The sequence below is a fragment of the Jaculus jaculus genome, chromosome 4, assembly GCF_020740685.1.
Source record: "Jaculus jaculus isolate mJacJac1 chromosome 4, mJacJac1.mat.Y.cur, whole genome shotgun sequence".
NCBI lineage: Eukaryota > Metazoa > Chordata > Mammalia > Rodentia > Dipodidae > Jaculus > Jaculus jaculus.
This window is the reverse complement of record NC_059105.1, coordinates 141,279,050-141,285,385: the sequence shown is the minus strand read 5'-3', so window position 1 is coordinate 141,285,385 and position 6,336 is coordinate 141,279,050. Positions and strand designations below refer to the sequence as shown.

At 39.2% G+C, this 6,336-nt stretch overlaps 1 pseudogene; it reads left to right on the top strand.

The window, feature by feature from the left end:
- Positions 1 to 280: 280 nt before the first annotated feature.
- Positions 281 to 2,102, top strand: LOC101615651 (annotated as a pseudogene).
- The last annotated feature ends 4,234 nt before the right edge of the window (positions 2,103 to 6,336 follow it).

Genomic DNA, 6,336 nt, shown 5'->3' with positions numbered 1-6,336 from the left:
AATGCTGTTCCTCATAGAGCATTCCAAATAATTGCTTTTTATTTGTAGATTTGAAAATATTACATGGCTGCCCCGGGGTGCGTGGGTGCGTGGGAGAGGGGCTGGGCTTTCTCGGCATCTCCTCCGTGGCAAGGGCCCTGGGCTGCACCCTGAAATGACGCGAGCCGCGGGTCTTCGCTGGAGAGAGGCCGCGAGCGCAGCGCGGCGCACCGCTGCCCTTCTCAGGTGGCAGTGGAGCGCCGATCCCGGAGCTAGACGAGGCTTATGAAATACTGAAGCCATGACTGAAAGAGAGGCAGAGAAGCTCATAGAAGTTGGGATTGGTGTAACTGAGAAGCCAGAGTGCCCAAAGGAGAATACTGTGGAACAGACCTACACCCCAGCTGAATGTGTAAGTCAGGCCATAGACATCAATGAACCCCATAGGCAATTTAAAGAAATTTGCTAGAACCAAGACTTCTGTGTTCTTTGGATGCTCATGAAGTTTGTCTGCAAGATATCCAGCTGGATCCAGAACGAAGCTTGCTTGACCAGGGAGTAAAAACAGATGGGACTGCACAGCTCAATGTACTGGTCATCTCTTACCAAGGAATTGAGCCAAAGCTGAACATTCTTGAAATGGCGAAGACGGCAGAAACTGTTGAAGTGGTAATTGATCCTGACGCCCACCATGCAGACGCAGAAGCACATCTTACAAAACATGTTACTGTTGGGACCCCTCCTCACGGAGGGATTCCAAGCCTGGGGAATCCAGCGAGACCCCAAAGACTGACACTGACGTTTCTCGATGCAAAACAGCAAGAGGTGTTTATTGAAGTACCAGTGCACCGGGGCTCAACACAGAGTCCCCACGCAGGAGGGGTGAAGAGCCCCGAATAGCAGCTTTACAGGGTTTATATAGGGAAAAACCACAGAGCTAGGGAGGGGGTCTTGCTCAAGGGACTTTCCATATAGAGTGGATTTTGATTGGTGGAGTCCATCTGGTGTTGCTTGCCTAGGCCAGAAGTGACCACAGGCAGGACAGTGGCTTCCTGAGTTCCAGAAAACTGAGACAGGGTTCGGGAACTAGGCAGTTGAACAAGGTTCAAGATCAGAGACTATCATCTTAAAATAGTTGTTCTTTAGTCAATTTGTGGCAAGCAAGCAAGCAAGTTACAAAAGCTAAGAAGGCAGGTTAGCATGGTAACGAGGCTTTTAATCTCTGTAACCTTACATTACAACCATTTCAGATGAAACCTCGGAGCAAGTGACAAGATGGGCTGCTGCTCTGGAAGGATATAGGAAAGAACAGGAGGCCTTGGGGTACCCTATGGTCCTAGACAGTGGTCCACAGACCAAGTCCTGCCTTGGGTGATTTGGGTAATGAAGGAGTTCAGCATGATATAGACCTCACCACACTCAACATTTCAGGAAGAGAATTATGTAGTCTCAACTAAGAAGATTTTTTTTCAGCGGGTCCCTTGAGAAATTCTCTGGAGTCATCTGTAGCTTCTTTGAAAAATATGTCTTGGCAAGCCAAGAACAGCAGATGAATGAGATAGTTACAATTGGTCAACCTGTGTAGATTATCCCAGCCTCAGTGCAGTGGGCTACCCGACCACCATTAAGGTTATAAACAGTCGTGCAAAGGCAGCTAAGGTACAGAGAGCCCCAAGGTTTCAGAAGAAGATCGAAGTTCACCGGGGAACAGAACAGGAAACAATGGTCAAATCCAGCTGTGGCAATTTTTGCTGGAACTTCTCACTGACAAGGGTGCTCGAGACTGTATTTCTTGGGTTGGTGATGAAGGAGAGTTTAAGCTAAACCAGCCTGAACTGGTTGCACAAAAATGGGGTCAACGTAAAAACAAGCCTATAATGAACTATGAGAAACTCATTCGTGCATTATGGTATTATTATGATGGGGACATGAATTGTAAAGTTCTAGGCAAGTGATTTGTGCACAAGTTTGTTTGTGACTTGAAGATTCTTATTGGCTCCAGTGCAGCAGAACTGAACAGTCTGGTCACAGAATGTGAACACAAGAAACTTGCAAATATGCAGCTCCATGGAATTGCCTAGCCAGTCACAGCTGTAGCCCTGGCTACAAACAGCAAAGGATAACAGGCCCCAAACTCTATGGGAGCTGAAGGTTTCTTTTAAATGTTTACAGTAAGTATTGATCGTATCTTTATTACTGAATTTGATTCTTATTTCTAGACTGTACATCAGATGTATGGTTTTTACTAGTATTTCATAGTCTTGCAAATTTGGATGTTTTTACTTTGAGCATATATTTTAGAAAATGTGTACGTAAAAGGAACACCACAACGTGTGCAGTGTGAGAGCAGGTTCATTGTGGAATAGTTAGTTAACAGTCAGGAAAGCTAAATTGGTCGGTTTTACTATCAAGCCCTACCCAAACTAGTTAGTAGCATCCGAAGCTGAAGCGTCAGTGCAGCATCTCCAGGGAGCAGTCTGCTTAACTTTTCTGAACATGGGACTGCTTCCTCTCTTTGTTTTCCATGCTGCTTTCCATAGAACCCGAAAACGTGAGTTCTCGGCTAAGCAGTATGTGCCTGTTTCATCTAATCAAGCCGAGCTAAAACTTTCTTATAAAATCATAATAACAAGGGACTAAGGTATCAGGTTATTTATATGTTTGCAAGTAGAGGACATAATTAGTTAGCTGGCAAGGAGCAGTGCTGAAGAAGGAGATCCAGGTTTCAATCTGGCTTAACTCAAGCCATTATTAAAGGGTTTTTGTTTGATTGCCTTGTTTTATTTATTTATTTTTTTCAAGGTAACATCTCATTTTGGTCCAGGCTGATCTGGAATTAACTATGTAGTCTCAGAGTGGCCTCCAATTCAGGATGAACCTCATACCTCTGCCTCTGGACTATTGGGATTGAAGGCATGCACCACATGCCCAAGCCCCATTCTTTTTTTTTTGTTTGTTTGTTTATTTATTTACCTGTTTGAGAGAGAGGTAGAAAATGAGTGAGAGAGAATAGGCATGCCGAGGCCATCAGCCACTGCAAACAAACTCAAGAAACATGTGCCACCTTGTGCACCTGGCTTACATGGGTCCTGAGGAATAAAACTTGAATCCTTTGGCTTTGCATTCAAACACCTTAACTTCTAAGCCATCTCCCCAGCCTGATTAATAGTGTTCTATATAGGTTATTCATTTTATCAGGTCAAAAATTTAGATTATTTTGAGAGGCATTTAATTGTAGTAAACCAGCTATTACAAAGTTCCAAAATTTTCTGGTTTTGCCCTCAGCGTTATAAAAAAACTGAAAAACTGTACCTCAACAAAAAAGAAAAGTTTGGTTTAGTTTGATGTGACTTCCTTTCTTTAAAAAAAAAAAAGAAAAAGAAAAAGAAAAAGAAAAAGAAAAAATTTGGTAGTTCTGATTTATTATGCCAGACCACTTGTGTTTCTGGTGAAACAAAGACTTTAGATCAGACAATAGTACTTAATCTATGAAGATGTTAGTTAATTACTTGTAAATAATAATAAAAGGAAAGTTTGACCTCCTTCTAGGCAGTCTTTAACACAAAGCTTCCACTTATTTTTGTTTTTGAATATATATGTGCATGTCTGCAAATATCTATACACATGACTACCTGACCACCTTGGATGTATTCATATATGCAAGCATAAAGATACTCAAAAGGGAGATTATTCAATTGTTCTTAAGACCTCTGAAACTAAGTAACTATGTGCAGTGCCTTACTGCATGCTGATACTAAACAGAAATTGTCAGGAAAGTATTTTTGGTTGGTTGTTTTTGGTTTTTTGAGGTAGGGTCTCACACTAGTCCAGGCTGACCTGGAATTCACTCTGTCATCTCAGGGTGGCCTTGAACTCACAGTGACCCTCCTACCTCTGCCTCCTGAGTGCTGGGATTAAAAGTGTGCGCCACCACGCCCAGCAAGTCTTTTTTCTTTTGTTTGCTCTAATGTATTATGCATGGATCATGATGAGAAACTGGCAGATAGCTGTCATATGTCATAGGAGAAGGCTGTTCCTCAAATACTACTTTACACATGGTCCTCATCCTTTATTTTATATACAAAAGTGGCTTTAGAAAACCTCACATGGTGTGAGAAGAGGGCCAAGGCAGCGGTGGCCTGGTGGTGCTACCAGCCTGCACAGTGGTTTGGACTGAAGCCTAGGGGCAGGACTGGGGGACCAGAAGAAGGGTCTCAATTACCTGTGCTGTGCTACAGGACTTGAACATGTATTGTTAGTTCATTTATATTAAATCCTTCAAGATTGTGCAGTAAAGACCTAAAAAGAGTAAATTTGTATCATTCATTTTTGCTTATTTACAAACCTACTACTGTAGACTGGAAAATTTATTAGTATAATTTGGGTACTGCAATTATAGGACTATTTGAGCAGAAAACAATAGAAAATAATAGAGGCACTGTCTTTTCAAAAGAAACAGGAAGTATAAAAAAGATCTGCCATCATCCTCTTCTTAGGGCCTAGCGAACTGAGAAATGACTGTTCATAAAGCTAGTGGCGATCACCCCAGAACTTGAGTCTTCACTTCCAAGGGAAATGCTTCAGACATTGAGTTAAAGCTGGAGCCAAGAGACTTCATGTCTCATTTGTGTAAGTTTTTAAGAACGGGAGGTCCCAGATTTCCTTTAAATCCATAAAAATCAAACTTTTCTCTGTTAAGCATTTCCCAGATGCCCCACCCCCAAACTTCTTTCTGTCCAGTTTCTCCTGGTGGAAGGGTTTTGTTTGTTTGTTTGTTTTGAGGAAGTTTCTTGTACTCCGCCTAGCACCACCCGTGATGCCCAACAATAGTCACTGCTGTTTCATGAGCTCATTGGTTTGTCTGCACTTGCACGCCCGTTGTCCTGATTGGAGCCAGTGCTTGCTAAATTGTCTCTTAAAAATAGCTTATGTTGAGAGAAAATGTAAGTCATGCTGTTAATACTCAGTTTTCTCATGAATTTTTCATGGTAGAATTTTATTTTCAAAGGAAGACATTGGCCTCTCTTATGTAAACATAGAAATAATGAAGTGTTCACTTTTGTTTTCAAACATTTTTTCCATGTGGTTCACACAGAGCTAATTTTTATACATGTCTTACTAGCCTGAGCCTGAAGTCTAATGACATGTGTTGGCCTTGAGAGAATCCAGCCAGTTGGCAGAACTGCAGTATCCAGTTGATCTAATATGAATCAACTGATCACATTTATTTTGGTATCAACCCATATAAATAAATTAGGAAGAATTATCTAGTTTTCTTCCCAGAATAATAGTGATGTTAAAATATGATATTTCTTTTAAAGGGTTGTACCATCAAAAAATTTGGGTGAGATCAGTCATTTTCTGCAGTCATCATTTTAGCCTACTGCCTTTTTTCAAGAACTAGACTATCTTTGAAATAGCACAAAAATATAAAATTCATAATTGTGAAACCTATGATTAATTTAATGTCTTCTGATCTAATTGACATAAAAATATTGATATTTCAATACTTCACTTATTCTCAGGAAAAAAAATCTTTTGTAAAAGGGGGGAGGATTTATTCATACATTTTTACTCCTTAAATAAAGATGCATATACTGTCATAATAACAATTATGTATTTCTTTGTATTTTTTGTAATTTTACATAAAAGTTATTTTTACTCAGATAAAAGTATTTGTGCATAAAAGTGTAAAATAGTAAATGAGAATAAAACCATTATACAATAAAAAAATCACATAGCACCCATTAACTAACAGTAGTGTCAGAATCTTTTAAAATTCTACTTCTATCAATAGGATAAATTTAAATCTTGGGAACATTGGAAAACCAAATAATTTGTATTAGTTTTATGTGATTTGTTATCATTATAGTTGGAAAGTGATATTCTAAAACATTGTGCGTTTGTTACATATTACAAGGTAATGGCATCTAGGTCATAGGTATTAGTGGTCTAATGTTCAGAACATGTTCATAATTAAATATATATATTTTTAAATTTATTTGTAAAAGAGGAAGAGAGAGAGAAAGAGTGAATGGTTGCCCTTGGGCACCAGCCACTGGAACAAATTCTAGATGCAGGTGCCACATTGTGCATTTGGCTTACATGGGTACTGGGGAATTGAACCCTGGTACTTAGGCTTCACAGGCAAGTGTCTTAACCACTATTACTATCACTCCAGCCCTAAATATATTTTTAAATAATAAAATACTTTGAAAATTATTTAATCCACTTGGTTTACTTTATATATATATATATATATATATATATATATATATATATATATATATATATATATATATATTTAGCCCTTAATCAAGTTAAGACCATAAAAATTGTGATATCAATTATTATAAT